Source organism: Bubalus bubalis, chromosome 18, assembly GCF_019923935.1.
Source record: "Bubalus bubalis isolate 160015118507 breed Murrah chromosome 18, NDDB_SH_1, whole genome shotgun sequence".
NCBI classification, from domain to species: domain Eukaryota; kingdom Metazoa; phylum Chordata; class Mammalia; order Artiodactyla; family Bovidae; genus Bubalus; species Bubalus bubalis.
In genome coordinates this window covers 28,404,646-28,432,617 of record NC_059174.1, presented here as the reverse complement: position 1 = coordinate 28,432,617, position 27,972 = coordinate 28,404,646, and the positions used below count along the sequence as shown (strand labels likewise).

At 35.6% G+C, this 27,972-nt stretch overlaps 1 long non-coding RNA gene across 3 annotated transcripts in view; it reads right to left on the bottom strand.

The window, feature by feature from the left end:
* The window catches only part of LOC112580113, a 982,521-nt gene that overhangs the window by 752,561 nt on the left and 201,988 nt on the right, over window positions 1–27,972 (bottom strand). For all 3 annotated transcript variants that reach the window (XR_006546272.2, XR_006546271.2, XR_006546270.2), the window contains one exon: window positions 1,141–1,177. This is a non-coding gene — a long non-coding RNA (uncharacterized LOC112580113). The remainder of the gene's footprint in view (window positions 1–1,140; window positions 1,178–27,972) is intronic.

Sequence of the window (27,972 nt, the reverse complement as noted above, 5' to 3'; positions counted from 1 at the left end):
GTGCATGAAGAATGATGACGAATGGGATGTAAATTCAAATAGAATGCTTTAAGAAGTTTATTTTGGATTTAGATGTTTAATAACCAAGCAAATACTCACATGTCACTTTCAGTGAAGCTCTCAAGAAAGTGTGGTGGGATTTTAGAATGAAAATTACATATCACTGACAAAAATATAAATGAGCACTTAAATTTTATGCTAACTGCTATAAATATGATATACCTAAAGCAGTAACTCAATTTGCTATCCAATACTTTAGAGTAGAACCCCTTTCACTATTTCTGGGATACACTCAATGATGGATTTTCAGAGGAAAGAGTATAGAAACGTTTTAATTTTTTAAACAGTGAAATGTCTATTAAAGTTGTTCAGATAAGTTTAATAATACAGTTTTGATGAATTATGTTTAAAAGGCAATTGCTAAGTAATATAAATTGGTGAATTTATATCATGTCAGAGATATTGTCCTGGACAGTGTACTAATAAAGTAAATAAGTGTGCCCTTCACTATGCAAGTTCTTACCATTAAATAGTTCTTAAAAGGATGAAAACCTTAAAATTATGACAAGTGTAAAAATACTGCTAAAGAAAAAAACCTTATTGCCTTGCATTATTGAATACTGCCATATTTTCAGAAGAGTGAAAGCAAAATCAATCAAGTTAAGAATATTTAATGAGATGAATGCATCCACTGAAAGGAAGACCCACCACTTAATGAACATCTATCACATTATCAGGCACTGAAACAGGTATCTGCTTGTTTTCATTATGAGAAATAAATTATATATACAGAGAATAATCAGTATCCCACAGTAAGCAAATGATAGACGTGAACTTTGAACTTAACTTTCCTAAACTAATGTCTACTCTTTTCTATTATTTGTCTCCAAATATAGCATCCAGATTAGCTTCACTATATTGGAAGGACAATACTGTATTTTAAACATGATATAGACAAAATATTAACTTGGTTTAAATCTGCAAATGATATTAATTTCATAAGAGATTAATTACCCTTGGCGGTCACACAAGAAAGAAAACTGCAGAAGTTAGAACATTTTGTCACACAACATACATCCATAATTTTATTCATGAAATTGATATATATGTTTTTTAATATCATGAAAGATCTTAACTCACTTTTTTCATGTTTCTCTTCCTGATGAAATTCATAAACCTGCAAGTAAAATTTCAAAAATGATATAATTTAGCTGACTTTATCAGATTACATCACAAATAGGTAAGCTCTTAAGAAACTATAACATTTCAGTTCAGTTCAATTCAGTCACTAAGTTGTGTCTGACTCTTTGCGACCCCATGGACTGCAGCATGCCAGGCTTCCTGACCATCACCAACTCCCGGAGCTTACTCAAACTCGTGTCCATTGAGTCGATGACGCCATCCAACCATGTCATCATCTGTTGTTCCCTTCTCCTCCCGCCTTCAATCTTTCCCAGCATCAGGGTCTTTTCAAATGAGTCAGTTGTTCGCATCAGGTGGCCAAAGTATTGGAGTTTCAGCTTCAGCATCAGCCCTTCCAATGAATATTCAGGAATGATCTCCTTTAGGATGGACTGGTTGGATCTCCTTGCAGTCCAACGGACTCTCAAGAGTCTTCTCCAACACCACACTTCAAAAGCATCAGTTTTTCAGTGCTCAGCTTTCTTTATAGTCCAACTCATACATCCATAAGTGACTACTGGAAAAACCATAGGTTTGACTAGACGGACATTTGTTGGCAAAGTAATGTCTGCTTTTGAATATGCTGTCTAGGTTGGTCATAACTTTTCTTCCAAGGAGCAAGTGTCTTTTAATTTCATGGCTTCAGTCACCATCTGCAGTGATTTTAGAGCCCCCCAAAATAAAGTGTGTCACTGTTTCCCCATATTTGCCATGAAGTGATGGGACCGGATGCCATGATCTTAGTCTTCTGAATGTTGAGCTTTAAGCCAACTTTTTCACTCTCCTCTTTCACTTTCTTCAAGAGGCTCTTTAGTTCTTCTTCACTTTCTGTCATAACGGTGGTGTCATCTGCATATCTGAAGTTAGTGATAACAAGGATGTGAGTGTTGGACTAAAAAGAAAACTGAGGGCAGAAGAATTGATGCTTTTGAACTGTGGTGTTGGAGAAGACTCTTGAGAGTCCCTTGGACTCCAAGGAAATCCAACCAGTCCATCCTAAAGGAAATCAGTCCTGGGTGTTCATTGGAAGGACTGATGTTGAAGCTGAAACTCCAATACTTTGGCCACCTGATGCAAAGAGCTGAGTCATTTGAAGAGACTCTGTGCTGGGACAGATTGAAGGCAGGAGGAGTAGGGGATGACAGAGGATGAGATGGTTGGATGGGATCATCGACTCAATGGACATGAGTTTGGGTAAACTCCAGGAGTTGGTGATGGACATGGAGGCCTGGCGTGCTGCGATTCATGGGGTCACAAAGAGTAGGACACAAGTGAGCTACTGAACTGAACTGGACTGAAAAATGCGCTTTTATTTGTATATGTCACAATCCAAAATAACTACTTTTAATTTATATTTCTTTCCTATTTTCATGTGGACTTTTGTCAAGCCTACTAAGGTAAAGGGCATAAATTAATCTAATGTTTTCTAATCAGTGAGAATAACATAAATTTTGAATGTATTCCAGAAGAAAAGCAAAATTAGTAATGATCACAATAATCCCTACAATATAGATTTGTGTGATAAAATATAATGGCTTAAAAGATATTTCTTCTTCCTAGATCAATTATATTGCTTATATAATAGAGGTTTCCTTTAATTATCCTTACTTTTTCACATCCAGCCTTCCACATGTGTGAATTATTTCCAGATATCTTTTTTCTAGTGAATGGTGCTCCTCATTAATACTTGTTAAAACAAACAAAGTAAAAATGATAGATACAAGAAGGCTTAATTACTGTGGAGTTAATTTTATTCTAATAGCCAATGCTTGTTGAAATTTAACTCAAGGTCTAAATTCCAGTAAAGTCCACACTTACAGAACATTCTAAGAAGGAAGAATGCTTGAAGTGAGTGGTAAGAGAATTTTATGGTGAGAGTAGATATTAAATAGACTTTAAATACTTTATTTCTCATATGTGTTAATTTCTTCACTACATTAAAAAAAATACATACATTTTTTTCAGTACCAAGAGTGATTTGAAATGAGTCTGAACCTCACAGACTCAGCTGATAATAAATGACAAATTTGGGTGATTCTGACAGGGATTTAGATCACCTTCACCATCTTGTCTACCTTGTTCTTCCCTTAAGAAGAAGGACACTAACTTTGGACCATGAATACATAAATACTAATTAGAGAAAGAAATGAGAATCGACTTTTTGATGTTTGGGGGTGTGGGAGGACTCTTTCTTTTGCTCTCTTTTTCTCCTTTTTTTCCTGTCTTTCTCTCTCTTTCCTCCCCTCCTTCACACTCCCCTGCAATTCTTAGTGTGGTATCTCTGAATTTTCAGATTGCTTCTCTCTTTATGTTATTTTATGAAGTAAAATGTGATGTTTCCAAAGTTGCATTCTGCTCATCAAAGATCTTGCTCTGGAATTGCCTAAAAATATGAGAATTATGACAATCTTACTCAGAATATCATTGAGAAATTTTCTTTTCTTGGTATGTTTATCCTTGAGTTTATTTCCTAAACATGTATTGTCACTGAAATAAGATATTTTACAGGCTGTATTTCCTAGGGGTTAAATAAATAAATGAAACAACAAAAAAGGAGCCTTTGACAAAACAATTTCTGATCTAGTATACGTATAGGTTGTCTCAGATAGTTTTGTCAAGAAATGCTCCCATAAACATATTTATACATATTTCTTTATGTGGTAATGTGCTAGTGCAACTCTTTCTGTAGCATGACTCCTAGAAATGAAATTGGCTAGTAAGTGGGTAAACACATTTTAAATTTTATATCTTCAAGATTACTTCTAATTTTTTTTTTTTTACCAATATATACTACTGGTGCAGTGTTTGAGCAACTCTTGAAATTCTGTTGTCAATACCTAGATATGTCTTAGAGAACAGAAACAATATAGACCATGAACCTGTCATCAAATGCGCCATGTAATTTTGCTCTATATAAGTTTACTCTTATATAAAAGAGAATAAAAAAATATTATATGCACATTTGACTATTATGTAGAAAGGAAGATGTACATGAAAGAGATAGAGAAACTAAGGACTTTTCTCAAACGAACCTTAGAGCAGTTAAATAAAACTGACCTTTCTTTTGTCTTTCGATTTCAACAACAAAAAAATTAAATTCAAGGAATGTTCATAAGATTTTCACAAGATATGTGTTTTATATCATTTTTAATGCAGTTTATTTATGAGTACAACATTATTGATTATTTATCCCGCGCTTATGCACTCAACTAGGCACTGAGGACAGAAGTGAGAAAAAGAACATCTCTGGCTCTGAGAAGCACACAGTATATTTCTTAAACAAAGTAACCTTCAACACAATGTGAAGAGAAAAAAAGATGAAGAAATAGAATACTGTGATGTGACCAAAAAAAGTGGTTTCTCACTGTGCCCCACAAGGCATCAGGCAAAATTTCACAGAATAAGAGATGCTTGAGTTTGTTGTGAAGGTGTTCTGGGATTCTCCAGGCAGATAAGAAAAGAAAAACCACTGCATAGAGTATACAATCTGTAAAAACTAGCTAAATATGAGAGACAATTGAATAATTGGGGAACTTTCTGTAAAGACATAAAATGCTTAGAATGGTGTCTAGCACTGTCATTATTTACAGAATATTTGATATCATCATCATCATTATGTTAGTAGTAGTAGCAATTATTTCCTCCTCTTCAAAACTCTATCCATCAAATACATTTTCCCAATACCCCTTCACAAATTAGAAAATTAAAGCACAGAAACATTAGGTAAGTTTTCTAAAAGCAGATGATGGTAGTTTAATGCAGCTCAATTTCAAGATACATATAGAAAAGATGTCAGAAATGCAACAGACTATGAAAAAGTTATATACTAGTATAAAGATATTGTTCTGTAGATCAGAAAGCTTCTGAAAAGTATTATGCATAACAATGTTACCATCTAATACAAAACAGTATTATGTCAGCAGGGCTATTTTCCTTTTGTGTGTGTGTGTGTGTGTGTGTGTGTGTGTGTGCACACGCGCAGGTGTGGGCAGGCAGGGGCGGGGATGGAGAAGAGGAAGGGTTGCTTTGTTTTGCTTTTTGTTCCTACACGTATCACCACTGGAGAGGTCAATCATAAGAGTGAGCTAGTGAGAGAGAAAACAAATGTGAAAAAAAGAGGTTTCCTTTGCTCTATGCTTTCATCTAATAGGAGTAGCCACCTCAAAGCCAGTCCTCCTTAGAGAGGTGGGAAATGTCTTTACCTTACTTAATAGAAGATTAAAATGTTCATCAATATAGGGCTGGATGACTTCTGAATCAAAATTTTACAGCAAAAATTGAACACTGGACATTTTATTATCTAAAGTGAGCAGAGAAGTGATGGAGTCTACAGGAGTTATCATGCAATAACAGAGGGAAAATTTAATTTTCTGTACTGAATACATTTTAAAGGAAGAGCAGGATACAAAAATAAAGTTATAATTTGAGTACTTTCTTTAAGCTTCCTATATCCATTAAAGATGTTTAAAGGATAGAATCAATTTTTACATTGATGAGGAAGTAGGAAGAGTAACAATGAGCTAAATGATACTTCATTAGTTGCTTAAATGAATAAAGGTATTAATGGAGACATTTTTGGGAAAAGAATGAGACAGATTGTAGAGCTGATGCTGCAGATGTAGATACTTACAGATGTTAATCTGTGAGACATCAATACAGAGATGTTAATTAGCATAAGACAAACACAAAGCTGGTATCTCCAGCTTGTACTTTTTCAAGCTGAATTTTAGATATACATATTTACTCTCATCTTCTTACCAATTATTCAGAAACATTTTTCCTCTTATTCTATTTTCTGCCTCAGGAAAATGCTCCCATTTATTGATGAATCAGAGCTGAAAGGCCCCAAGTAAATATCACAGTAAAGAGGGTTTTTATGCTGTTGTTATTGTTGTTCTTAATATTTTCTGTTACAATTTCCTTAGGAAAAGTTTTAGTAAGAGTGATTTTTGAAAGCCTGAACAAAAGCAAAAGACATATAATAAAATGCCAAAATAAATAATGAAGAGAAGAAGACCATTTCCTTTCTCAATATGACTGGGAAGAAGAAAGGGAAAATAATCACTTAAAACTAAGCTTGTTTTATTTATTTATTCTTTTAATTTCTCTGGTTGTATCACCCTAATAATCTTCTGCCTTCCATTTCCTTTGATCTACGAAGACAGAAAATTTTTAATAGAACTGTGGTAATCATTTCACAACACACACATGTACCAAATCATCATGTAGCACACTTTAAAAGAATACAGTTTTGTCAATTTTACCTCAAAACAACTTGGAAAAAACAAAATACTAATCTAACAGTATGTGTACTTCTTATTATAAATCTGTACAAAAGTGTATATCTATGTGATTAATTCATAATTAAATTGTTTTCACTGTAAACTACAATTACTTTTTTTTTCTAGAAAACTGGTTTTGTGCAATTTTGTTTTCACGATTTTTAAAATTTGCAAAATGTGTTTGAGGAGTAACTGATATGTAATACAATGTATACATTTAAGGAATATAGTAGGTTTTGCTTTATGCATACACTTGTGAAACCATCACTAAATCCAGATGATAAACCTTTGATCACTCCAAAAGGTTGCTGATGTCTCTTTGTAATTCCCTGTCACCTCAGCTGACTCACTTCTCAGTCTTCCCTCCCACTCATTTGTTTTCTGTCATGATAGACTGGTTTTCAGTTCTCTACAATTGTATGTAAGTAGAGCAATCTTGTATGTGTATGTGTTGGTCTAGATTCCTCAACTGGCATACTTTTATCAAGATCCACCCACACTGAAGCATGTATCAGGAATCCATTCTTTTTTGCTGCTGAGTATTGGCTAGATTATACCAAGTGTATTCTGTTTATTTACCTGATAATAGACATTTTGGACTGTTTTCCATTTTTGGCTATTACAAATAAAGCTGCTATGATTATTCTTGTACTAGTCTTTGTAGAGACATCTACTTTAATTTCTTTTAGGTTAATACCTAGAAGTGGAAAGGCTGGGTCATATGATAGGTATTTTACTTTTTAAGAAACTATATCAAGATATTTTCTAACTGGTCTCACTACTTTACATTCTTACTAGAATGAGAGTTGCAGATTCTTGACAATCTCACCAATACCAAGCTCAGTCAGGTTTTTTTTTTTTCCATTTTAGTCATTCTGATAGGTGTGTCTCATTATTATTTTGAGTTTTATTTTCCTAATGATGAATGATGTTAGGCATCTTTTCAGGTGTTTATATGCTATCTACATATCTTTGGTAAAGTGCTCAAATAATTTGTCCATTATATTACCTGATTGTTTTCCTTATTACTGAATTTTGAAATTCCTTTAGATGTTCTGGAAATAAAGCCTTTATCAGATATATGTTTTGCAAAAATTCCTCCCAATCAAGTAAACATAAAGATCACAAAATGCAATCCCTATCAAATTGTCGATGATATTTTTCACATAACTGAAACAAAAAAAGTTTAAAATTCGTATGAAATGAAGACACAAAAGAACCCCAAATAGCCAAAACAATCTTGAGAAGGAAGAATGAAGCTAAAGGAATCAGCTTCAGATTGTACTACAAAGCTACAGTGATCAAAAAAACATGATACTGGGACAAAACAAGCATGGATAAATGGAACAGGATAGAAAATTCAGAAATAAATCTATGCACTTATGGTCAATCATTCTAAGACAAAGGAAGCAAAAACATATAGTGGAGAAAAGACAGTCTCTTCAATATGTGGTGCTGGGAAAACTAGACAGCTGCATGTAAAAGAATGAAATTAGAACACTCTCTAACACCCTATAACAAAATAAACTCAAGATGGATTAAAGGCTTAAATGTGAGACCAAATACTCTAAAACACCTAAAGGAAAATATAGGCAGAACACTCTTTGTTTAACATAATTTCTTAACATAAACTGCAGCTCTGTCTCCTAGAGCAATGAAAACAAAAGAAACAATAAACAAGTGAAACTTAATTAAACTTAAACTTAAACTAAACTAATTAATTTAACTAATTAAACTAATTAAACTTAAAAACTTTTGCAAGCAAAGAAAATAATAAACAAAATAAAAGGACAACCCATAGAATGGGAGAAAATATTTGCAAATAATGTGGCCGATAAGGGCTTAGTCTTCAAAATTTAAAAACAGCTCATGTAACTCAATATCAAAGAAATAACCCAATCAGAAAATTTGGGCAAAAGATCTAAATAGACATTTTAAGCAAAAAGACCTAAAGAGGCCTAAATTTCTCTAAAAAAGACATACAGATGGCCAATAGGTGCATGAAAAAATGCTCAATATTGCTAATTATTAGAGAAATGCAAATCAAAACCACAAGATATGTTCCCCTGCGCTGGCCAGAATGGCCATCGTCAAAAGACTACAGATCACTTAATGCTGGAGAGAGTGTGGGGAAAAGGGTAAAAATTTTTCCCAGTGTAGGGAAAACACCTATGCTGTTGGTGAAAATGTAAATTGGTGTAGTCACTATGGAGAATGGAATAGAGGTTACTTAAACTAAAACTAGAGTTACCATATGATCCAGAGCTCTTGTTTCATGTAGCTCTTTCCTTTTTAACAGTCCTGCCAACTCCAGCTTCCCTGATCTCTCTCTGTTTCGCCCTCTTAATTCAGGGAGTCCACTAAGCTCCGCCTGGGTCCCCGTTCCCTTTTCCATGGCCTACAAACTCTCCCAGTACAGTAATTTGGGACATAGAGCTCCCCAAGATCACCTCTTGTATCACTGGGACCACTCTCCTTCATAGTCTAATATCCAGTTTCTTGGGAAGGATTGTTTCTTGTATTTTGCATATGTTTTTTGTTTGTTTGTTACTTTTCAGATAGGAGAGTAAATCCAAACCACTCTATCCTCATAAGAAGTGGACATTCTTTCACCTTCTTTTAAAATTAGATAAAACCTAATCTGGCACTAGCATCAGAGAAATCAGAAACATCATCATTACTACAATAATTAAAGAAAATGTGTATACCTCTCTTAAATACCATGTTTAGAAATAGCTTTTCTGTTTAGAAAGGCAAAAGGGAGATATGACAATCTATTTACATAGATATTATTCTTAAATTTACCAGTGAAGTGAAGTATGACTTCTTATTCTCAAATAATTAAATATCTTCTTTGTGTTTCAATACATGAAACAAGTCTTTGCAAGTTTTTTAATATTGTGGCTGAAATAATTCTAGTATTAGAAATCTTATTGACACAGGTTGAAGCTTTGCACTCTTTTCTCTGAACCCAATAAATCTGAAAGCATGTACTACTTGTGAAATTTAAAGTAAACTCACTCTATATGTATTTGTATTTATGAGTGTGTGAATATACGTAATTATGTTCCATAATCTTTTATTTCCTTTTACAATCTATATAGTGATGGATATTGCTAAGTTTAGGAGAAGGCGATGGCACCCCACTCCAGTACTCTTGCCTGGAAAATCCCATGGACGGAGGGGCCTGGTGGGCTGCAGTCCATGGGGTCACTAGGAGTTGGACACAACTGAGCGACTTCACTTTCACTTTTCACTTTCATGAATTGGAGAAGGAAATGGCAACCCACTCCAGTGTTCTTACCTGGAGAATCCCAGGGACGGGGCAGCCTGGTGGGCTGCCGTCTATGGGGTCGCACAGAGTCGGACACGACTGAAGCGACTTAGCAGCAGCAGCAGCAGCTAAGTTTGCATTGTTTAAAAAATAAAATTCACCTACTTTGGTTTGACAGAAGAACTCACCAGAAATTCAGTTCTTAAATACTGACTTTATCAGTAATAGAGTATTAAAAAGCAGGCTACTCTGAGAGAAACAATATTTACAGAGGTTTGCTAGATGGATGCACAATTTGAAGTAGTAAAACAAAGCTATCATTAAATAAAGCCAGGTCATTTGAGAGTCATAATCTCTTTGTAGTATATTCTGATTAATGTCTTTTAATGGATTTGGCACTGAGTTTGGGCCAATGTCTCTTATTGTAAGATACTATCAATACACTTATATGAAATTCAATGCAGTTTATGATAAAGGTGTTTTGGAGGATATTTTCCTATTAATTGCACATTATCCTACTTAGAAGAAATCACTCTCAGATCTTAATGTCCAGGATAGCTGGCCACTGGTCTGTGTTTATTCTTATGGCTAATGTTAATCTTCTCATTGATCATTATAGCTTCTGCACAGTCTGCACAAGCTGTTAGACATCTTAGAAAAAAAATAATAATGGTCCACTGAAAACAAGCAAAGTGGATTTATGACATTGCTTTTAATTTAAAAACTCATTTTAATGAATCTATTTCATTTCTTATACTAGATAAGTAAAGCAGTGCTCAGGTTTACTCCTCGCATACTAAAGAATTCAATCTCCCAGTCCTCTAGGATTATTGATGACTGAAACATGAGGTCTGAATTCCTCTCCAGAAACTCCCCTTGGTCAGAGAGAATCAAATCACCCAAGTCCATGTCTCTTTGCTAAGGGCAACTCATGTCAAATGATTAATCAATACAAGCATATAAAGGCCTGGAACTGTAAGTAGCTCACTCGTGACCGACTTTTTTGCAACCCCATGGACTGTGGCCCACCAGTCTCCTCTGTCCATGGGATTCTCCAGGCAAGAATACTGGACTGGGCTGCCGTTCCCTTCTCCAGGGGATCACCCCAACCCAGGGACCAAATCCGTGTCTTCTGTGTCTCCTGCATTGGCAGGTGGATTCTTTACCATCTGAGCCACCAGGAAAGTTCAAAGGCCTGGAAAGATTTCATCAATTTTGGATAACTTTGAAGGGTCATTTCAGATTGGGAACTCTGTATGAGTTCAGATGAGGTCCTTTTGCAATGGCATCACAGTTAAAGTTTTCTTTCTACACAGTCCTTCACTCCACCACAGATGTTGATGCTAAGGCCAAACACCAGTAAAATTTCTACATACATATATTTATCTCAGAGCCTGTTTTGTTTGTTTGTTTGTTTTTGTTTTGGCAGATGGTTCCAAGAAGCAAAGTCTAAAATGATACTCTGAACATGGGTCACTGGTTGGCTAGCTGGCAATAAGGACCAACACCCCCCACCCCATCCCTCCTGGTGAGTAGCAGGAGTATTGTTAGTCCCTGAAAGATGGATGCAGTACAGGTGTCAGAGCAGTCACCGAAGTTCAAAATGAGATAGGACACCAGTATAATGGAATACAGTGGAAGGTATACCAGTACCTTTAGAGGTAGAAGGAAAAAGGTGATCATAAGGACTAGGAATTTGAATGAAAATTTCTGAGGTCAATCAACTAAGTGGAGAAATACAATGAGAAGCTGATGATGAAAAATCAACAACAGGACAAAGTGTAAAATCCAGAAGTTCCTGTTGGCTCATACAAATAAACACTTCTTTCCTGCATCTAGAGTCTCAAAAAAGCTGAGAATCAGATATAAAAATAATTACAAGATTAGTAGAGGTACAGAGGAGGTTGCCTTCTCAATTCTAGCAGGCCTACTCTGCCACAATAAGAGGCCTGATTAGGAAGAACTGAAGCTCTGAGTCTTGCAAAAGAAGATATACAATTCAGTGCCACCAATGCACTCAAGGATCTTAAATCCAGTTTCCCAGGACCTTGTGGATCTATAGACGTAATTTAGCCCTACCTGCTGAAGCCTTTATCATTTTTCCTTTGTTTGAAGATGATGAAGCACATTCTCTTTGCACTCCCTTAGGATAAACTCTGCCATCCTTCTTGACCATAAGACAAATGACTAACCTTAAGTCTCATTCTAACCCAGGCAGGGATGTTCTGTTTCTGCAGGACCTGCTGATGCTTCAGGACCATCCAAAATATGCAGCCTGGAGACTAGAAAATATTTACATGTGGGACTAGATCCTATGTGTTCCAATTAAAAGAGGGTCATCAATATAGAAGGATTTCTTCATGAAACAAGACTGAGGACCCTGAAAGATGGTACTAAAAATGCTCCCAGAATGATTCTTGTTCCCTTACAGAAAGTGATTGCCCAGAAATGCTGGGACAGATTTTTTTTTTAAGTCAGAGAAAGGTATGTTACATTAGGTGAGGAATCCAATCAGATGAATGAATGAAGACCCTAGAAGGCCCTTCACCAATGAGTTAAGAAATAGACTAACGAGAGTAGTTGGCATCATTGAGAATCTCAAAAGTAGATTTCTCTGTAGACCAAGGATGAGAATAGTAATTGCTTTTATAGCACTTTCTTGCCTTATGATAATAAGACTGATAAAATATTGAAAAACACAGAGGCTAGTCATCTCCTCTCAACCACTTGTCAGAGGCCAGGTTGTGAAATTACTGGAACGTGCAAGAAAGCCTGAAAGGCAGCCAGAAGGACCAGATCCACATAATGCCAGAGAAACATTTACTAAAAAAACACATTTATAGGGGCAAAACAGATAGGGATACAAAAAGGGTGCTGCTAAATCTGTAAAATCAAAGAATTCAAGTTGGGATGATAAGGAGGCTGAGAGCTATACATCACAATAAAAATTCATGATCCCTTTATCAAAAAGAAACTAGAGCAGACATAAATAGCAGTTTCCTTAGTCTGGCCCAAGAGACTTATGTTCCTTTCCTAGGAAAACCATACATCAGGGAAAGAAAAGTGACCAAACATTTTGAGGAACCAAAGCCTCACTATATCTGCTGCTAAAGTAAGGCTTCATTGGGGTACACATGTCTCTTTCAATTTTGGTTTCCTCAGTGTGTATGCCCGGCAGTGGGATTGCTGGATCATAAGGCAGTTCTATTTCCAGGTTTTTAAGGAATCTCCACACTGTTCTCCATAGTGGTTGTACTAGTTTGCATTCCCACCAACAGTGTAAGAGGGTTCCCTTTTCTCCACACCCTCTCCAGCATTTATTACTTGTAGACTTTTGGATCACAGCCATTCTGACTGGCATGAAATGGTACCTCATCGTGGTTTTGATTTGCATTTCTCTGATAATGAGTGATGTTGAGCATCTTTTCATGTGTTTGTTAGCCATCTGTATGTCTTCTTTGGAGAAATGTCTATTTAGTTCTTTGGCCCATTTTTTGACTGGGTCATTTATTTTTCTGGAATTGAGCTGTAGGAGTTGCTTGTATATTTTTGAGATTAGTTGTTTGTCTGTTGCTTCATTTGCTATTATTTTCTCCCATTCTGAAGGCTGTCTTTTCACCTTGCTTATAGTTTCCTTTGTTGTGCAGAAGCTTTAAGTTTAATTAGGTCCCATTTGTTTATTTTTGCTTTCATTTCCAATACTCTGGGAGGTGGGTCATAGAGGATCCTGCTGTGATGTATGTCAGAGAGTGTTTTGCCTATGTTCTCCTCTAGGAGTTTTATAGTTTCTGGTCTTATGTTTAGATCTTTAATCCATTTTGAGTTTATTTTTGTGTATAGAAAGTTCATCGCAGCACTGTTTATAACAGCCAGGACATGGAAGCAACCTAGATGTCCATCAGCAGATGAATGGATAAGAAAGCTATGGTACATATACACAATGGAGTATTACTCAGACATTAAAAAGAATACATTTGAATCAGTTCTAATGAGGTGGATGAAACTGGAGCCTATTATACAGAGTGAAGTTAGCCAGAAAGAAAAACACCAATACAGTATACTAACACATATATATGGAGTTTAGAAAGATGGTAACAATAACCCTGTATACGAGACAGCAAAAGAGACACTGATGTACAGAACAGTCTTTTGGACACTGTGGGAGAGGGAGAGAGTAGGATGATTTGGGAGAATGCATTGAAACATGTATAATATCATATATGAAACGAGTCACCAGTCCAGGTTTGATGCACGATACTGGATGCTTGGGGCTGGTGCACTGGGACGACCCAGAGGGATGGTATGGGGAGGGAGGAGGGAGGAGGGTTCAGGATTGGGAACACATGTATACCTGTGGTGGATTCATTTTGATATATGGCAAAATCAATACAGTATTGTTAAGTTAAAAAAGAAAAGAAAAGAAAAAAAGAAAAAAAATAAAGTAAGGCTTCAGGGGGCCATGTGATCTATGGAATTTTAGTTTGACACAATGAACTGAAATTATAATGTTGAAATGGTAATTCTTAATGGGATGGTAATAGGAGGTAGGACCTTTGGGTGATATTTAGGTCATAAAGGTGAAGTCCTCATGAATGGAATTACTGCCCTTATAAAAGGGACCTTTGAAAGCTCTCTCTCTCTCTTTCTATTATATGAGGGTTTCATGCCACAGAAGCTAAAATTTGTACTCTTTTAGGTTACAGCCTCTAACCATTCAGCAGCCTTTCAGGAGGTCAAATCCCATGCACTTAGGGTTTTTCCAGGGAGCATAGGCATAGTTTTGAGTGCAGAGTGCTGAGAAAGAAAGAGACAGAGATAAAACAAAGAGCAGATGAATGAGAAAAATCTGAAAAGATATTCAAGATATATGACTAATACACCTAGCAAAATGCTCCATGATTCTCTCTAGATTCTTCTTTATATCTAAAATATTTGTGCAATGATTAAAGAAATGCATAATAAATGAGAATTGTAAAAAGAGAAATTCACCATACTTTAAAAGCATCACTGAAAGTACACTTTTTATAGGTAAACATAACTGAATACAAAGAGCCCATCACACACTAGCAGGCACCCACACACACTCATGTGCAAAAATAATTCAGAGTGGAAAGACAGAAGAAAAAAATGAACCAAGTGTTATTTCAATACCAACTAGTGGCCACAAATCCTAACAGAGAGTAAATGTTTGGCTCTTGGCAAAACGCTGTCCACAGAAGCGTGCATACATTTAAATTTGCATACATTTAATATTGCTTGCATACATTTAAAAGATAACCAACTTATTTTAAAACTACCACCTAGGAAATTTTTCTCAGCAACCTAACTTTCCAGGACAGCAACACATTCTGTATACATGGTTTCACAAGATGATAACATACCAGCTTCAATTTGACATGGAGGTAGGGAGATGTAGGCAGCCCTTTGGGACCACCCAGGAGGCTGTTAAAGCCTGCTAGGACTACTGGTTGGAAACTTTGATACAGTCACAAGTGTGAATAAAAATAAGGATGATGAGGGTGGGAATGAATATTTAAATCTAAGAATATATGTTAGAAAACTTCTTGTTTCTTAAGGACTGTGAGCTTATTTATTTTTTGTTTGTTTTGTTCTTCCCTTCTCCTTATTCACCCAATCACTGATCTGTAGAAATGAACCAAGGGGTCACACAGAGTCGGACACGACTGAAGCGACTTAGCAGCAGCAGCAGCAGCAGTGGAGTTACAGTTTGGAATTGTAATTGGGATAGTAACAACCATGACCAGCTATGACTATAAACAAATCCCTTTTTCTCTTTCTTAAGGTCACCAAGAGGGTGAACCTGCCAGTTCAAGAGGTAAAAAAGAGTGTTAGCACATAATAAGAATTAACAATGCGATCATCTAAATGTGCATTCTTCAGTTTTGCTTGTCATGGTAATCTAAGTGACTAAAAAATTATATTTAAAGCAAAACAAAATATATTTCTTGATCCATTAACATTCTTAACAGATTCTTTCAGAGTTATAAAAGTGAAATCATAGTTTGCATTTTTACTCATATACATGTATTTTTTCTATTAAATAATGTGGGGCATATAAAAAACAAATTCTCTATATTTAAAATGTAAAGAATTCCCCAAAAGTCTGAAACATATGCTTCCTCCTCCTGTCTTTCCTAATGGTGCCAAGCCACATATAATTTTAAGTTAAGATGCTTGGTTGCCAACACCTTAAGGAAAGAGCTTCTTTTGCTTATCATGTTGTTCCCAAACCCAACACTGGTCAATAAAATATGTTTGAATAAATAAATAGAAAGTATCACAGCTAGTAGATAAGTGGTATATTGTAATACTAAATATAGGACTGTAATATACAATAGTATTTAGAACTTGAATTTCATGAAAGTAGTGAGGGAAGCTGGCTAGAAATTAAATATGTAACTGTTATATATAAAACTGTGAAAATCTTCTTATGGATGAAACAATGTATGTACATGTGGGTAGGTGTGAATTATACATTTCCATCTAATACCTTGTTGTAACAAGATAACAATTAGATTAGTAGCATATTGTAAGATCTCATGCTAAGAAAAAAACTTCACAAAAATTCTATCTTTTCATATTGCTCTGTTATATAAGCCAGCTAGAGGAGACTGCTATCATTTTAATATGAAATACTAGCATTGTTGGTGTGGCAGTAAACTCAGTGCTATTTATGACTTCAGATTTAGACATAAGACGATTGCTTAACTTTAGTTTCTATGACTTCTACAAGCATTAAGCTTGATTGAACCTCATGCTATATAGTACTGACAAATGAATCAACAGACAAAAATGTTGATGTAAATCAAAATTATAGTATTTAAGACAGTATCTGACTCTACATTTAGTCTAGCATTCACAAAGTACTTTGCTTTAATTTAGAAATGATATTTAGTACCAAAACATACAAAGTAATCTTGGTAATTACTGGTAAAAGTGTTCAGTCATATTACAGGTCTTTACTGTTCATTGACTATAATTATGTTAGATATACACAATAAATATCTGACAAGTACCATAAGACAGGGGTATTTTTTATTCTTTCTGTCACTGAAACAACAATTTTGAAAATGTTTAGTTGTATGTAGGTAAGCAAAGTATAAGAACATATTTACTTAAAGATTTGGAATAAAGATTAAAACTCACAATGCTCAGTTGAATATGTTGAGAATAAAGAGTTTCAGCTTGAGAGTTGCTAACAATCATTACATTTTCTGTATTTCCGTAGCACAAAACTGGAGGATAAAATTTACCATTCATAATATATCAAAAAATAAAATGTATCCTGGAAAATTTCAATAAAGAACATGCAAATCTTTTCTGAATAAAAGTATAAAGCATTAAGGAGGGATATAAAAGAAGACAAATAAATGAAGAAATATTGTTAATGAATAAGAAAAAGTGGTGTTGTTAAGATGACAATTCTCTAAATTAAGTTACACTATTTTTTCATTCCTAAAAAAATCTTTTGGAGATTTTATAACTATTGTATAATATTTTTGTTTGTATATACATTTATTAAGATATGAGAACAGAAAAAATCTGAATAGAAAATGGAGAAGGCTAAACATTACATTGCCAAATATCAAAATATATGCTAAACATAAATCACTGCAAATACAAATTGTTAGTTGCTCAGTCATGTCTGACTCTGCAATCCCATGGACTGCATGGAACCCACCAGGTTCCTCTGCCCATGGAATTCTCCAGGCAAGAATACTGTAGTGGGTTGCCATTCCCTTCTCCAGGGGATCTTCCTGACTCAGGGATCAAACTCTGGTCTCCTGCATTGAAGGAAGACTCTTGATTGTCTGAGCCACCGGAAAAGCTCTCAAATAATATAATAATATCTAAATTATGAAAAGTTATTGGAGAAGGCGATGGCACCCCACTCCAGTACTCTTGCCTGGAAAATCCCACGGACGGAGGAGCCTGGTAGGCTGCAGTCCATGGAGTCGCGAAGAGTCGGACATGACTAAGTGACTTCCCTTTCCCTATGAAAAGCTATATGAATGGAACAGAATATAAATTATTTTCTAAAATAACCAGGATATTTTGCTATAAACTTTCTGGAAAGTCAATAAATTATTTTAATGTTATTCATGTGTCTGCATAAATAATTAAAATATGTATACATCTAGAAATAGAATGAAATTCAACTAAAATGGCAAATAAGGGGAATGATAGTTATATAAATGACAAAGCAATGAATAATTCTTACAAAAGAATAATTAACAAATGTTTGTAATTCTGAAAATGTCTTTGTTGTTTAAAAAAAAAGTATTATATGCCAAGATGCTAAACAGTAGCTATTTTTGTCCTTTTCAAAACAGTTCTCTGTTTTTCTGCAGCCAGGAAATGTTCTCCACTTTTAAGGACTGCTGTAATTAGATTAAAACATTGGAAAATTGCAAGGATTTTCTATTATTGTCATAACAAATGACCACACATTTAGTGGCTTAAAATAAAGCAGATTTATTACCTTACAGTTTTGGGGAGCGGAAGTCTGAAACAGGATAAAATCAAGATGTTGGCATGTCTGCCATCCTCCTGATGGTCCAAGGAGCATGTTTCCTTCCCTTTTCAGTTTCTAAAGGCCATAGGCATTCTGTGGTCAACAGAAGAGGGAGGCGATCTTCAAATTCAGAAGTTTATAATCTTCACCTCCCTCTCTGACTCACTTCCTCTTCTGCATCCTTCACTCACTTTAAAGGACCCTCTTTATTATATTGAGTCCACCCTGATAATTCAGGACAGTCTCTTCATCTCACAGTCCTTAACCCTGACCCCATCTGGAAAGTCACTTTTACCATATAAGTAACATAAACAAAAGGTCCTATGACTAGAGAATGAATATCTTTAGGGGATTCATTATTCTGTCTTGCATAATGTGTTAAACTTATTAGTGAGCTTAAGGGGGCTTTTGGTATGTTTTTCGTCTTTTCATTTTCTGAAAAGAATACACAATTATTTAGTTATACAACTAAAAAATAAAAAAAAAAAGATAGGAAGAAATCCAAATGAAACTGGAGCCTATTATACAGAGTGAAATAAGCCAGAAAGAAAAACACCAATACAGTATACTAACGCATATATATGGAATTTAGAAAGATGGTAACAATAACCCTGTGTACGAGACAGCAAAAGAGACACTGATGTATAGAACAGTCTTATGGACTCTGTGAGAGAGGGAGAGAGTGGGAAGATTTGGGAGAATGGCATTGAAACATGTAAAATATCATGTATGAAACGAGTTGCCAGTCCAGGTTCGATGCACGATATTGGATGCTTGGGGCTAGTGCACTGGAACGACCCAGAGGGATGGTATGGGGAGGGAGGAGGGAGGAGGGTTCAGGATGGGGAACACATGTATACCTGTGGCGGATTCATTTTGATATTTGGCAAAACTAATACAATTATGTAAAGTTTAAAAATAAAATAAAATTGAAAAAAAAAAAATAAAATAATGCCCTAGATTAGGTGTCCAGAGATTCACATTCATAACGGTGCCTATTCTGGTAACTCTTTGTATATCTGTGAGCAAGTTACTTTCAAGGTTCTGCTATTTAATTTCTTAATGTAAAATTACCGAGTTTAAAATTAAAAGATGTACAATTTTCATCTGAGGACTGAAAACCTGGACTAGGACTCCGCAACTTTATGAGATAGCTCTGACTGGAATGACAATGTAGGCAGAAAAGCAAGCGAATGTTCTCCAGCAGAACACTAAAGGCACTATTAAAGTTGTTGCTAAGTCTGTTGGGTGTTATTTGGAATGCTTTCTCTGTGTTTTCCATGTTCACTTGTATTGTGGATAATTAAAATCCACATATAATACAAAATTCATTTACTCAGATGACACTTACATAGCAACTAGTTTATGCTAGACATTATATTAGAGGAATACTTCTATGCCATAAGTAATATAAATAAAACAAATATACATTGTTGAACGATAAGCACAAAGATGAAACAGACATATTTCTGTGTCATAAGGCACTTAAACTTTAGTTGAGAAGAAAGAATAACCACCTCTCTGAAGGCAGAGATTGTGTTTCTGGGCTCTGTATCCCCAAGTCCTCTAGCACTCTGCCACTATTGCCATCCAAGACCCCCTTTTTACATGATTGATGGCTAAAAGAAACTCATGGGCTATTTCCTTTCCTAGCTTTGGTCTTACATAGCCAATGATTTATTTCACATGGATCATTTGGATGGGTAAAAGGAAGCCATAAGTCAACATGTTCCAGATTCATTGATTCAACCACATTTCTGTCTTTAACCCTAATCCTTTACAAGGATTTCTAATTTCAGTGAATGGCGCCAGACTTCTTTTGCAGCCAGAACCCTGAGTCATTCCTGATATTTAACCTCTCTCACCCACTCTATCACTCAGGGTACCAGCAGCAAACAGATGACACATTCATTAGAATAACTCTAAAATATTTTAACTATGGGAGTCTTCATAAAGGGTGGACAGTAAGGAACAGTACAGTATCCTGGGACTCTTTGCCACCTCTGACCAAAAGAGCCACTAGAATCCAGAAGGAAAGAGTCCTGTAGATCTGCTGACTTAAAAGCAGCAGCAGTTTTGTTTGAGAATGGAGCCATCCAAGGTAACCCTACAGGGAGGTAGCCAGGGGAAAAAATGTCCTTACCTAACTGACTTACATCCGTTGTTTTCCTGTTGATTCCCACTATTAGCTAGACCAACACAAAAGCCAAAGACTAGGGAGTCACTGCTGTGGTCTATACAGGTCAGCCTCCCCTGGGACAAGAGGAGAGTGGCAGACAGGTGAGTGAATTTAAAGGAGCAAACTGAGTAAGCACAGTGCTGTTCCCCCTTTCTCTGCCACCAAGTCTCGTAAATATGTATTTAATCTGTCAGTTTCCTCCTACCTTTCCTAATACCACCACTAATCTTGTACATCTATGATAATCCACAATTTAAAAAAAAAATTTTTGAAGTTCTTTCCAAATTAGTTTCGTCTTATTATTCTGACCCTTCCAGGTAGGCTAGACTGAGCTTCACACAATGCATGTAAATCATGCCCCCTTCCCTATTTAAAAGATATCAATATTTTGATATTAGGATAAAAGTCAGAGTCCTTAAAATGTCCCCTCTCTGACAAATTCTTCTATTTCTCATTACCTACCTAACTCCTCATTTTCCTTCAGATCTATGCTCAGTCCTCACTCCCTCTTCCAAGTAACCCTGTTTTTTCTGAAAAATCACTTATTATTCACATCCATAGCATGACCGACTTCTGCTTTATTATTTTTGTAACATAACATTCATTTGAACAATTCTTGGTTTCTCCCATAATGTAACTGTGTCTCATTTTGCCTTAGTATTATATCCTCAGTGCTGGGATGGAACTAAAAATAAAATATTGTAAAACACTGTAAAACACAATGAACCATAATGAATTTACCTTAATGAATACATGTCCTAACTAACAATTCCATCAACTTACTTTTCCCCCACAATATACATAATAGATGATGTTCACACATGTGAAATACTTGCCCGAATGTTGTGAGGTTTTCATAAGTCTCTCCACAAACAGCTTATCCTCTCTTCATCTCGCCCAAAAACAAAGTTGGATATCTTGCTAAAATGACTAACCAGGGTTGATTTAGACTGAATTAGACTCTCTTCTGCTGGGAATTCTACCTTCTACCTTGCCCCAGTCTCAGGCCTTCCTTTGGCTGTAGGCTTCTTGTCATGAGGGTCTTAGTTGAACTGTCACTTTCTCAGTGAAATCTGCTCTAATGATACAGTGTCAGTCACTATAACACCACAGTGTTTTCTTTCCTCTGTATCACATAGCATGATCAAAATCTGTCCTGTGACTATCTTGCCTATATGTAACATATATATTAAAAAGTCTGTTCTATGACTATCTTGCTTATATGTAACATATATAATATAAAAAACTCTGTGGACTGCAGCCCACCAGGTTCCCCTGCCAACAGGATTCTCCAGGCAAGAATACTGGAGTGGGTTGCCATGCCCTCCTCCAAAGGATCTTCCCACCCAGGGTATCAAACGTGTGTGTGTGTGTGTGTTTGGACTTCCCAGGTGGGACTAGTGGTAAAGAACCTGCCTTGCTGATGCAGAAATGGATTGAAAAGAATTCTTTGAGATCTCCTTTTGAAATATATATATGTGTGTGTGTATGTATATATATATATATATATACACACACACACACACACACTCACACACAGTAGAGAAAGACTGTACATATTGGAGATATCTATTAGAGTTTAAAAGAATATTGACATCCTATAAAGAAAGAAGAACCAAAAATATCCAAGTCACAATATTCAACTTGGTGTTCAAGATTAGAACAGAGGACAAATATCTGCTTTTGTTTATAAAAAATGTTTTTAAGGTACATCATTTCAGTTTTTTTTTTAATTTTATTTTTAAACTTTACTTAATTGTATTTGTTTTGCCAAATATCAAAATGAATCCGCCACAGGTATATATGTGTTCCCCATCCTGAACCCTCCCCCCTCCTCCCTCCCCATTCCATCCCTCTGGGTCGTCCCAGTGCACCAGCCCCAAGCATCCAGTATCGTGCATCGAACCTGGACTGGCAACTCGTTTCATACATGATATTTTACATGTTTCAATGCCATTCTCCCAAATCTTCCCACCCTCTCCCTCTCGCACAGAGTCCATAAGACTGGTCTATACATCAGTGTCTCTTTTGCTGTCTCGTACACAGGGTTATTGTTACCATCTTTCTAAATTCCATATATATGCGTTAGTATACTGTATTGGTGTTTTTCTTTCTGGCTTACTTCACTCTGTATAATAGACTCCAGTTTCATCCACCTCATTAGAACTGATTCAAATGTATTCTTTTTAATGGCTGAGTAATACTCCATTGTGTATATGTACCATAGCTTGCTTATCCATTCATCTGCTGATGGACATCTAGGTTGCTTCCATGTCCTGGCTATTATAAACAGTGCTGCGATGAACACTGGGGTACACGTGTCGCTTTCCCTTCTGGTTTCCTCAGTGTGTATGCCCAGCAGTGAGATTGCTGGATCATAAGGCAGATCTATTTCCAGTTTTTTAAGGAATCTCCACACTGTTCTCCATAGTGGCTGTACTAGTTTGCATTCCCACCAACAGTGGAAGAGGGTTCCCTTTTCTCCACACCCTCTCCAGCATTTATTACTTGTAGACTTTTGGATCGCAGCCATTCTGACTGGTGTGAAATGGTACCTCATAGTGGTTTTGATTTGCATTTCTCTGATAATGAGTGATGTTGAGCATCTTTTCATGTGTTTGTGAGCCATCTGTATGTCTTCTTTGGAGAAATGTCTATTTAGTTCTTTGGCCCATTTTTTGATTGGGTCATTTATTTTTCTGGAGTTGAGCTGTAGGAGTTGCTTGTATATTCTCGAGATTAGTTGTTTGTCAGTTGCTTCATTTGCTATTATCTTCTCCCATTCTGAAGGCTGTCTTTTCACCTTGCTAATAGTTTCCTTTGATGTGCAGAAGCTTTTAAGGTTAATTAGGTCCCATTTGTTTATTTTTGTTTTTATTTCCAATATTCTGGGAGGTGGGCCATAGAGGATCCTGCTGTGATGTATGTCAGAGAGTGTTTTGCCTATGTTCTCCTCTGGGAGTTTTATAGTTTCTGGTCTTACGTTTAGATCTTTAATCCATTTTGAGTTTATTTTTGTGTATGGTGTTAGAAAGTGTTCTAGTTTCATTCTTTTACAAGTGGTTGAACAGATTTCCCAGCACCACTTGTTAAAGAGATTGTCTTTTCTCCATTGCATATTCTTGCCTCCTTTGTCAAAGATAAGGTGTCCATATGTGCGTGGATTTATCTCTGGGCTTTCTATTTTGTTCCATTGATCTATATTTCTGTCTTTGTGCCAGTACCATACTGTCTTGATAACTGTGGCTTTGTAGTAGAGCCTGAAGTCAGGTAGGTTGATTCCTCCAGTTCCATTCTTCTTTCTCAAGATCGCTTTGGCTATTCGAGGTTTTTTGTATTTCCATACAAATTGTGAAATTATTTGTTCTAGCTCTGTGAAGAACGCTGTTGGTAGCTTGATAGGGATTGCATTGAATCTATAGATTGCTTTGGGTAGTATACTCATTTTCACTATATTGATTCTTCCAATCCATGAACATGGTATATTTCTCCATCTGTTAGTGTCCTCTTTGATTACTTTCACCAGTGTTTTATAGTTTTCTATATATAGGTCTTTAGTTTCTTTAGGTAGATATATTCCTAAGTATTTTATTCTTTCTGTTGCAATGGTGAATGGAATTGTTTCCTTAATTTCTCTTTCTGTTTTCTCATTATTAGTGTATAGGAATGTAAGTGATTTCTGTGTGTTGATTTTATATCCTGCAACTTTACTATAGTCGTTGATTAGTTCTAGTAATTTTCTGGTGGAGTCTTTAGGGTTTTCTATGTAGAGGATCATGTCATCTGCAAATAGTGAGAGTTTTACTTCTTCTTTTCCAATTTGGATTCCTTTTATTTCTATGTTATTCCTAGTAACAGGCTGTACTTTATGGAAATGACACAATGGGTCTCTCTTTCTCTAACAATTATTATATATATCATCTTGTCAAAACTGTGTGTGTGTGTGTGTGTTTGTTTAATTGTACTTTATTGATAGAAAAGCAAAGATCACAAATAATTGAAGGTGTTCTGAAAAATTCTTATAGTGAAACTAACAGCAGGATCTACCCGATTATACAATTTGAGGTTTCTCTCTTATTTCCCTCACAAAATTAAGAAATTAAAAGCAAACGATTGTTACCAGTGTTTTAAGTACATTTACATTAAATATATTGAGTGGGTTAAGTTCCTCAATGACCTAGACTCAAAAAAATCCATAAATATATTTTTATTCTTTATCTATACTTGGTTTCTATCTCAAGCTCCAATTCCTTATGGTGGTAAAAAACCATCTTGTCAATTTGGCATGCTGCTGCTGCTGCTGCTAAGTCGCTTCAGTCGTGTCCGACTCTGTGCAACCCCGTAGTAAGCAGCCCACCAGGCTCCCCCATCCCTAGGATTCTCCAGGCAAGTACACTGGAGTGGGTTGCCATTTCCTTCTCCAATTTGGCATAAGTTGTCTTAAATCTTGCCCTCCACAGAACTGATTACTTTTCCCAGGAATAATGTTACCTACCAATATCCATTCTACTACACAGATATGGTAGACAGATAATGGTACAACCATTTTTCTTGCGCAGAGGTTGGCTTTGAAATGAATATGTGAATAATTTCTGGTTGACAAGGTATGAGTGGAAAACGTCTTGGAGAAGGACGTTTATAATGGTTTTCTTGTCTTGTTTGTAATGGTTTTCTCATGCCTAAAGAGTCAAAAAGTATCAATTCTCTTGCCTTTCTCTGTTTTTTCTTGCTTTTTTTGGTAATGCATAAAATAGCTACACCCAACTTGATATTAGCTTGCAGACAAAGCCAATCCCAGAAATAGGCAATGCCAAGAGAATCTCTGAAAAGTAGAATAAGAAACCTGCCATCACAACTAAAGTCATTTTACCTCTAGATTTCTTATTAAGTTAAAAACAATAAATTTGCTTATTACTTACCATAGTTTGAGCCTTTACTTTATAGCAGACACTAAAGTTGATTTAAAGATGAGGAAATCCAGTTTAGAAAAATTCTGTGATTTCTTCCTCAAAGCCAAAGAATGAGTTCAGGAGGTCAGATACCAATACAGATATTTGACCCAAGAAATTTCAACCTCTCCTCTATGTAGTGCTTTTACTCATATCAATTATCAAGGAGCTTACAGTTTCTTCTATATGGTCTCATAAAATTTAAAGCAGTCACTTCCTGAAACCAACAATCAAATCCTAGTCCCTCTTCTCACTTACTAAATAAAGCATAGTTTGGGAAATATAATTAGAAAAGTATATATCTGTAAACTGGCTATACCATTTCTAAAACAAGAACCTTGAGAAAAAAGATCTATGCAGTCTAATCTAAGTGTCTCCATCTTCTTGTCACCTAGGCAAAAAAATAAATTAAAAAATTCTACCATAAGTTAGGAAGAGAGAGGTAAAAATGCAGAATATTGCAGATTCACTTGGAGCTCTAAATATTAGTTTCTCAAAATGGAAAGACAACCTATGGACTAGGATAAAATATCTGCAAATGATGCGAATGACAAAGTCTTAACTTCCAAAATAAACAAACATCTCATACAGCTTAATAATAAAAATAAATCCAATCAAACAATGGGAAAAAGACCTAAACAAACATTTCTCCAGAGAAGATATACAGATGGCCAGAAGTCACTTGAAGAGATGCTTAAATACACTAACTATTGATATTAGAGAAATATGAATCAAATCTAACAATGAAGTTATAACCTCACACTGGTTAGAATGGCCATTGTAAACAAGTCTACAAATAATAAAGGATATAGAGGGTATGGAGTAAATAAAACTCTCCTACACTCTTGGTTGGAATGTAAATTGTGAAGCCACTATAGAAAACAATGTAGAGGTTTCTTAAATAAATAGAGTTATCATATGATCCAGATATCCCACTCCTGGGCATACACTCAGAAAAGATCAAAACTAATTTGAAAAAAAAAATACGTGCACTCCAGTGTTCACAGTAGTACAATGTGCAATGGCCGAGATACGGAAGCAACCTAAGTTGCTTCCATCGATAAATGTATGGATAAAGAAGATTTGGCATATATATATATATACACACAAAGGACTATTATTCAGCCATAAAAAAATGAAATATTGCCATTTGTAACAACATGGATGGACCTAGAAATTATCACACAAAGGGAAATAAATCAGACAAAAATATATCAGTATATCATTTATATGAGGAATCTGAAAAAGTATACAAATGAACTTATTTACAAAATATAAACAGACTCACAGAAATAGAAAATAAGCATGGCTATCAAAGAGAAAGTGAGAGGAAGGGATAAATTAGAAGTTTCTGATGAACAGAACAGATATATACACCATAATATATAAAGAGATAAACAATAAGCATTTGCTGTAGAGCAAAAGGAACCCTCCTACACTCTTGGTTGGAATGTAAATTGTGCAGCCACTATAGAAATATCTTGTAATAACAGAATGGAAAAGAATTTGGGAGATATTCTTTAATTATTTCAATTTGAATCCCCCATCACCTTACTATCCCTGTTATGTATTTTATTCATATTCTAGGCATTGTTTAAATGTGTCAAATATCAATCCCTTCAACTGGAATCTAAGTTTCATAAAGAAAAGAATATTTGCTTCCAAATTCCACAATTTGGTTCACAGATATAATTTCATATAATACAATAATTTCTTTAATACATGATCAAATTGCCACATGCTTGGTCTAAAAATATAAAAGACAGCAAAGCATGTTTTGAGTGTAATTGAGTGCTCAAACTAAGCAAGGAACTAGGCTAAATGTGATACACACTGTTTGATTTAACTTTCAAAATAAGCCTATAAGGTGGACTTTCTGAGAGAACTCAAGTTGAGAGATAATAAACGACTTATCTAATGGAAAATGGGTAGTACACAGACAGACTGTGAGATCATGAAAACTCTTACAGTAGAATGTGTTGACATCTTTGTTGGGAAATCAATTCAAACAAGACACACAAGATAAACTATTGTAAAGTGTGTGAGAAGATAGTTTCATGAACAACTAGTATAAAAACCACATTGAGTTCAGTTCAGTTCAGTCGCTCAGTCATGTCCTACTCTTTGCGCCCACATGGATTGCAGCACACCAGGTCTCCCTGTCCGTCACCAACTCCCTGAGTTAACTCAAACTCATATCCATGGAGTCAGTGATGCCATCCAACCATCTCATCCTCTGTCATCCCCTTCTCCTATTGCCTTCAATCTTTCCCAGCATCAGGGTCTTTTCAGTGAGTCAGTTCTTCGCATCAGGTGGCCAAAGTTTTGGAGTTTCAACTTCAGCATCAGTCTTTTCAATGAATATTCAGGACTGTTTTCCTTTAGGATGGACTGGATGAATCTCCTTGCAGTCCAAGGGACTCTCAAGAGTCTTCTCCAACACCACACTTCAAAAGCATCAATTCTTTGGTGCTCAGTTTTCTTTATAATCCAACTCTCACATCCATACATGACTACTGGAAAAACTATAGCTTTGACTAGATGGAGTTTGTTGGCAAAATGTCTCTGCT